The 8,345-nt window shown below is 49.9% G+C and overlaps 1 long non-coding RNA gene across 2 annotated transcripts; it reads right to left on the reverse strand.

Moving 5' to 3' along the window:
* Positions 1-1,106: 1,106 nt before the first annotated feature.
* Positions 1,107-7,496, reverse strand: LOC134480640 (uncharacterized). Of its 2 annotated transcripts, XR_010055284.1 has the most exons (3): positions 7,368-7,496; positions 6,415-6,513; positions 1,107-1,341 (listed from the first exon to the last, which is right to left on the reverse strand). It is a non-coding gene; the product is annotated as an uncharacterized LOC134480640 (long non-coding RNA). The 2 variants fall into 2 exon arrangements; XR_010055283.1 differs by lacking the exon at positions 6,415-6,513 and having other exon boundaries at positions 7,368-7,446.
* Positions 7,497-8,345: the final 849 nt, after the last annotated feature.

Genomic DNA, 8,345 nt, shown 5'->3' on the forward strand with positions numbered 1-8,345 from the left:
CTGGAGAAGAAGCCACCCGAGTCTTTAGTTCCAATTAAGCCTTACAAGGTGTCATTTAGAGTGCAACCCATCCCAACTTTCAGACTTAAGGTCCTTGAGGATGGAAAAGAGCAGGGGGCTAGAGGCAACTCTGATAGCCCCAGTCTTCCTTGTTCGGTCGATGCAATCTCCAAGGCGATGGTTCTCAACCTTGGCGCTGCAGCCTTTTAATACACTTCCTCGTGTTGTGGTGTCCCTGAAACCATAAAATTATTTTTTGTTGCTACTTCAGAGCTGCAACAGTCACTCAAAATGTTAAGGTGCCAGGGTAGGTCTGGGCACTCAGCCACACATCGGCATCTCGACAGAAGGAACCTGTGCCTGCACTTAGCAAGTGACACAGAGTGTCCTTCCCCAGGATGGGCAACAGTGGGCTGGAATTATCGCCTCTAGCCCGGAGCCACTTCTCTGCTCTTACACAGCCCAGCATGGTCCCTACTGGAAAATGAGAAGACCCAAAGACACCTCCCAGGAGGTGATTTCCTAGCATAAGCTGCATCCTGAGCCGATCACAATTAAAATAGAAGCACGCATCCAACATCACGAATTTCTAAGCCAGCCATGGTGGCGCCCACCCTTAATTCCTGTCCGCAGGAGGCGGAGGCAAGTGATCTCTGTGAGTTCGAGGGCACCCTGGTCTACATAGTGAGTTCATTGACAGCCAAAGCTGCATAGAGAGACCCTGTCTCAAGACAAACAAACAAATAAAACCAATTTCATTCATTCCAAAAGCCGAAAGAGGGAGAGGAATTGAGGCTCAATAAAGGGCTTGCCGCACAAGCCAGAAGACCCACGTTCAGCTCCCCAGCACCCATGTAAAAAGCCAGGTGTGGTGGTAGCTGTGTGCCGGCACTGGGGCTGTGGAGACAGGTGGATCCCTGAGGTTCTCTGGTGTGCCAGTCTAGCCAAATCGGTAAGCTCAAGGTTCAGTGAGAGACCTTGTCTCAAAAACTAATGTGAACAGCAATAAAGAACCTCTGGCTTCCCCATGTGTGCCCACATATGTGATATGCATTCTTAATCCCTGCACAGGGGAGGCACACACAAGCAGCCAGGGAGATCCTGGGTCGATGAGAGATTCTTTCATTGTATCATTTATTTATTTTATGTATATGATTATGCTGTAGCTGTCTTCAGACACACCACCAGAAGAGGGTACTGGATCCCATTGCAGACGGTTGTGAGCCACCATGTGGTTATGTGGTCACTGGGACTTGAACTCAGGACCTCTGGAAGAGCAGTCAGTGCTCCTAACCGCTGAGCCATCTCTCCAGCCCTCGATGAGAGATTCTTTGTAGAAGCCTGAGGTGGAGAGCAACAGAGAAAGATAAGAGGTATCAACATCTGACCTCTACACGTGCATTGTGTATCAATAGACATATGCACACAGGCTTATGAACAGAGAGAGAGAGAGAGAGAGAGAGAGAGAGAGAGAGAGAAGCTTGACTGCCAAACACAGCCCTTCCTTTCTGCATCTATATCTCCTCTGTGACTCTTTTCTCTGAAGTGTAAGGATTTTCCTAATCTTTATTGAACCCTTCCAATCACCTGTCTCAAGTTTCCATTGACCAAGGTAGCCAATATCAACAAAGATTTAAGAATGAACAATTTAATTTATCCAGTGATGATGAAGTATGAACGATACAGTGGAGTAATGGATCTCTCTGATCACCCTCCATTTTTCTAGCTTCTACAAAGAACATCCCAGACCCTTCACAGCCCGCGTAAAAGATGCCCTTTCTGCTTCTCATCTAGCAGTTGGCCATCACAGTGTTTCCCACCTCTTGACACTGTCTCACCGATGTAAGAAATATCTGCATCCATGGTGAATTCTTGGTATTGCCAGCCCAACCTCACATAAATACAAATTTGCCTACTGTGACTTCACCCAAAATAGATAAAACCTAAGGCTGCGGAGATGGCTCTCACCTCAAGCATGGGAGTTTGCTCATAATTCCAGTGCTGGGGAGGCAGAGGCAGAGGCAGAGGCAGAGGCAGAGGCAGAGGCAGAGGCAGAGGCAGAGGCAGAGGCAGAGGCAGAGGCAGAGGCAGAGGCAGAGGCAGAGGCAGAGGCAGAGGCAGAGGCAGAGGCAGAGGCAGAGAGGCAGAGGCAGGGGCAGAGGCAGAGGCAGGGGCAGAGGCAGAGGGAGAGGCAGAGGCAGAGAAGATGCCTATGATTTGGTGGCCAGCCAGCCTAGCTCAATCAGTGAGCTCCAGGTAAAATTAAGAGATGTCTTAAAAAATGAAGTGATAGTGATGGAGGGAGGCTCCTGATGTTGACCTCTGGCCTCCTCATGCATGTGTACAGATGTGCACACACACACACACACACACACACACACACACATGCTTACACATGAGCACACATATACAACAAAATATGTTTAACGTTGACCTGGCTTGTCCATGAAAATGCAATGCCACCCGTTCTCTCGTTCGCCGTGTTCACCCACAGTAATCTATTTCCCAGTCTGCATCACTCACATTGGAAAGCAATGACATCATCCCCAGCTGCCAATCATTGCTATTGCCATTAACTTGACTGTCACGGAGCTGATCCTTCAGACAGATTGACTTAGGAGATACTCAATGTGGCACCTTGCCCCATCATGTTTAGATAATGGTGTATCAGTCCGTCCTTCTCCCTCCTCCCTCAGGGTCTATACTTCTTTCTTTCATAATGAAAGCTCCCTGATCCTAAAGTTAGGGTCACTCTACCACTGGAAGAACAAGTTGCCGCCCACCTTCTAGAGTGACCCCAGTACTCCCAAAAGTCCATTGCCATGGGGGTCCACCAGAAAACTTCAGTCCTTGCATGTGTCCATTTCTGTTACCCCCTGGCTGCTGGATCATGGCTCCCCAGGGCTCCCAGGTAGAGTTAGCACAGGGAACAGGTTAGTTGACAAGTTGAACCACAGATAGGTACAGCAGCCTTCCTCTCCCCCCACCCCCAACTCCCATACCCCACACTGGGACTTTCTAGGTTAAGAAGAGAATAATAACAGATCCAAACCCTCATGACTTCAGGTAAAATTGGGTCAGTGTGCCGTGTAAGATACCAAACCCATATAAACCTTCGGAAAAAGAAGTGTTCTTCCCACAGAGACAGAGGGGAAGCCTGGGCCATTTTACAAGTCTGGGTAGAATTTATTCCCGCAGGCTCTGTGGGAAGATGCTGGAAACTTTAGGGTGGCTCAGGTAGGCAAGGATGAAAATACGAAGCAAGCAGGGCAGGGGCGGGGCGGGGCGGGGGCGGGGACGGGAATGCTATCTTCTAGCTCTGGGTAGGTGAAAGGAGACCCCAGAATCTCCAGGTGGGCAATGTGCCCCCCCCAGGGGACTAGAGACTGGCAGGGAAGAGGGCTAAGGTTACAGGTGGGTGGAGAAAGCTGCAGGACCATTAGAGCAAGGGTAAAGGCCAATCTGAAGGAATGTGCCCGGCTTTCCTGGCTCCTTGGGGACTCCCAGGCATTCTTTCTAACAAGAGACATGTCGCCTGCCAGCCAGCAGATGTGGTCCATGAATAAACATCCCTGCCGGGCTGGAGGGGTGGAGAGAATAATAAATATGAAGAAAGTAGTGCCCTGCCCCTCCATACCCCCCTCCCCTGCTCCCAGGGTAGCAGACACGCTTGGCCCTAAGGGTTGGACTCAGACACGGACCGTCCTCACACACCGCAGCCAGCCCGGGCCAGCCGCACATTAATCCCGTGGATTTGGCCATCTTGTGACATAGCCAATCAGTTCGAGGGAGGGGATGGCAGGAACGCCTCTCCTTTCACGCCACAAAAGGATTTTCGTCCCTTGAGAGCACAATGAAGGGGGGAAAAAAAACCAATCAAGGCGGGATCAGCTGTGGGCTGGTGGCTGCAGATCCGTGTCTCCCAGAGGGGGGTGGGGGCACATATCGGTCCGTGTGGGAAACCCACAGCCTCAGCTTCTCACACATTGTTCTCCTCCTCTTCAGCGGCACCCCCTCCCCACCAGCCCTACCCTCCTTTCTCCCCTCCCCAAAGCCGTTAATACCACAAAAGATACATTCCCCATTGTGCCCCTGGACAGCTGAGAGGTCCGAGTTAGCCATACACAGCTCCCAGAGTCCTCTCCAGGGAGAAAGCGGTGGGCCATCTACAAGGAGAGTAAGATGCTTATCATACAAAGGACTTAAACCCACTTGGGCTCCTGGCCTATGGAAGCCGGTGGGGGGTTAAACACAGTTACATTTTCATTAGGTGCTAATAGCCAAAGTACAACTCCCGGGCAGCTAGGACCAGACATTGTTATGCAGAGACTTCCCCCAGTTAGAAGGCCAGGGCAGGTGGGGTGGAGACTTGGGGAGGGGGGGAGGAGGACCAGTCACTACTAAAGTCTAATTTGGAGGGGTGGGGTGCAATGCCCCCCCCCCCCCCCCGCATTGTTGGCCTGTGAGGTCCATCAATGGGAAAAGTCATGTTTTTCTCTGAAGGAAACGAGTTGAAATGGCAGGGGAGGGGAAGGGCTGGTGTGGGGTGTCTGGGGGTGGAATCAGGCTGTGAGTGCCTCAGTTGGACTTCCCAAAGGCCCTCGTCCTCACCACTGGCTCTACTCTGAGTAGAGTGAAACAAAAGAACATTCTGTTTTATATCTGGGGAGGGCGGGAGGAGCGATGAAGAATGGGAATGGCTTTGGAATCAGGGTGATGGAGCCCTGGTTCCAATCCTCTGGCCTGAGATATCCTAGGGACCAAGGTAAGCCCAGGAGCAGTTTCTTGATTATGCAAAATGGAGCTGGAACCTACCTGCTGGATTCTTGCAGTGGAGTAGAGAGTGTCCGATACACACGAGGTATATTTAAAAAAAGGGGGGGGGCACTGTCACCTGTCTGCTGGCCGCTCCAGAGTCTGGCACCCTGGACCAGTGGCGTTCAGTATGAAGCCAGTCACTGAGCTCACTCAATGCTCCAGTCCCCTCCACCTGGGATAGAGTTTCCTCAACTTCATTTTCAGTAATTTCAACGGAGTACCGGGGGTGCTGCAAGAAGCCCGGGTCACCTCCGTGTCCCCCTGGACAGAGACTTGAATAGTCACCTCTCATGATTTGTTTCCTGTTTAATTAAGCAGGAGGGGGCTTGTAGGGGCCATTGCTGCAGCAATCATTGCCGGTGCCTTCATCCAGTCAAGATGATGGGTTGGGTTCATCTCCTGCTCTTTTCAGAAGCTCAGAATTCAACAAACAACTTAACTACAGATAAGTAAAGAGCCAGAGCCAATACATCAATAGTCGCCCAATATGGCTGCTGGGGAGAGGCTCCGGCTATAAAGTGCTTGCCGTGTGGATGTGAAGGGCTGCGTTCGACATCCCCAAGAAACTTGATAAGAAGAACATGATACCTGATGCTTGCATAAACCCAGTCTAGGATAGCAGTGGGAGACCCTGTCTCAGAAAACAGTGGACAACTCCTGAGAAACACCAGCAGTTGGCCTCTTACCTCAGTGAGCATGGTGCATGTGTGCACACACACATACACACACTCGTACACACTCATACACACACTCACACACACACATTCACACACAGAATTCACACATGCATTTTCACAATACACATACACACACATTCATACACACTTTCACACACATATTCACACACACATTCACATATATTCACACACACATTTTCACACGCCTACCCTCACACGCAGTCATACACACACATTCACACACACTCACACACACATTCACACACACACACTCACACACACACTCACACACATACACATACACTCACACACATTCACACACACACTCACACACACATACACATACACTCACACACACATTCACACACACTCACACACACATTGACACACACATACACATACACTCACACACACATTCACACACACTCACACACATATTCACACACACATACACAATCACACACACACACACACACACACACACTTGCCAGATAAAAAGGTACCCATTTCCCCGTCTGTGGGACAAGTGGAATGCAGGCACTGTACCAATGGGACAGATCCCAAGGGGGCATCATCTGTATTATCAGGTGGGCTGGAGTGGCCTCCGCACCTTCTCCCTGTCTACTTATGCCCCTGTGGTTACTCCCGCTATCCAGGATAGACCACTGCACAGGTGGTCTGAGGATACTTCAGGTTCTACAGAGCTGTGTCCACTTCCCAGCTGGACAGCCCTGCGCAGGCCCACGCTACTGATTCTGAACATTCTGCTGGAAATGAAATGGCCTGACTTACATGGCATCTATGGAAAATCTAGAAGAAAAACAGTCTTGTGTTCTGGAGGATACCTGGGCCCTCCTGGATCATATTATGTAGTGGGGAGTGTTCTGTGAAAAAGGCGGGGAGGTAGGATGAAGGATACCTTTAAGCAGGCCAAGGAGGGCACCATTTGTCTTGGAAGAGCAGTTGCTGCTTCTCTCCAAGAGTGACCGCCTCACAGAAAGCAAGTTTCGGGACGTGCCTGGAATTGAAAGACTGGATTATGCTCCAGTGTAGAAAGAATTCTGAAGCATTTTTCCACAACCAGAATCTGATATCAAACATTTTTAATAAGCCTCTTTCTAAATGTGTTTATTTTCTGTATGAGTGCACTGTAGCTGTCTTCAGAGACACTAGAAGAGGGCATTGGATTCCATTACAGATGGTTGTGAGCCACCATGCGGTTGCTGGGAATTGAACTCAGGACCTCTGGAAGAGCAACCAGTGCTCTTAACCTCTGAGCCATCTCTCCAGCCCTTAATAAGCAGCCTTTCTTACCGTCACCAGATCTCTGGAACTGGATGTGTGCCTGTTCCGGAGTATATGCACATGTGTGTAATTAGCATGATTGTGCACATGCACTCGGAGGCCAGAAGTCAGCCAGATGATTCCCCACAATCACTCTCTACCTTTTGTTTTGAGACAGGGTCCCTCCTTGAACTTCAGGCTCACTGATTTGGTTGGATAAGGCTGGCCAGCAAGCCCCAGGGACCCTGCTGTCTCTGTCCTTCCCAGACCTGGACTCCCAGGTACCGGCTCAGCGTTTTGCATGGGTACCACAGACCCAGGCTCAGAGCCTTGTGTTTCCGCAGCAAGTGCTTTTCCAGCTGAGGCATCTCCTTGGCCCTATACTTTTTGATGTATTACCGAAACTGCCAAGTTCCAAATCCAAGGATTCAAAGAAAGCCAGTGAACCGCAAAGGCCCAAGAGGTTTCCAACTTCAACCTTAACTCCCCCAACACCCTCTCTCTCTCTCTTCTCTTTTCCCTGTGGAGGAAGAGGAGAGAAAAACACCTCTGTCCTGTGGGTTAATAAAATTAGAATTCAAATCCTACCAGGTGCAAGGAGAGGTCTGAGTGCGCTGGAGGAAACGGTTTCCTCAAGCCAGCAGAAATTACAACCGGTTTCAGCAATTAAGACGAGTAAAACATTAAAAAAGCATGAGGCAGAGTGCATTTACATGCTAATGGCCCCTCTGTAGTGCTTGGGAAGTTGTGTTTTACAACAAAGCAGATAACTTCCACACTAGAGCCATTTTAACCCTTGGCTTCTCACTCTAGCTCCCAAGCCAGGGACCCCAGTGTCTGGGACTTGTCTCCTGATGTTTGAAGGAAGGCATGGGTTAAGCCAGTGTGCCAATCCATCCTCTGTGGCCTAGTTTTTCCTGGCTTTGGAAGGGAAAGAAAGAGAAGGAGACTCACAGGCTTGGGATGTCTTTATGGAGAGCAGGAGTGAGCTACTGTGAGCGATAAGGAAAGTTTGCTAGCAAATACCATGGAATAGGCCGGGCAGTGGAAACGAAAGCCCTGGTATGTGGGAAGAAGTGAATTTGAACCTGGTCTGACCAGTTCCTCATGGAGAGACAGATGACTTACTCCAGTTCCAGGAGCCGGAGTCTCCTTTTCTAATAAGGCAGAATAGGGTCAAGGAGTCTCTGCGTGCCAAGGGACTCTCTTAAGTGCAGCAGGTGGCCTTTTGCTGTTCCTGGGCAAAGTCTACGGGAAAAGCTTTGTATAAAAAAAAAAATTGCTGTGACGGGAGTGGAGATAGGAAGGCATTCCTCTTCCTGTATGCAGAGATAAGTCTCGCCGTGCAGGCAGATCCCAAACAGAAAGTCTTCCTCACGTTCCCCACAGAAGAGGACGGCAGTGTTCGAACCTCTCTGGAAATGTGGAGTCTTAAGGAGAGGCAGTAGGCTTTCCTGAGTTTGTAAGTCAAGAACATTCCGAGCCTCTGTGGAAAGAAGGCAGCTTGGAAGATGGCCTGAGTTTTAGAGCAACATAGACCTTTTTCTGCTGTTGATGATGCTTGAT

The sequence above is a fragment of the Rattus norvegicus genome, chromosome 10 (assembly GCF_036323735.1).
Source record: "Rattus norvegicus strain BN/NHsdMcwi chromosome 10, GRCr8, whole genome shotgun sequence".
Lineage (NCBI taxonomy): Eukaryota > Metazoa > Chordata > Mammalia > Rodentia > Muridae > Rattus > Rattus norvegicus.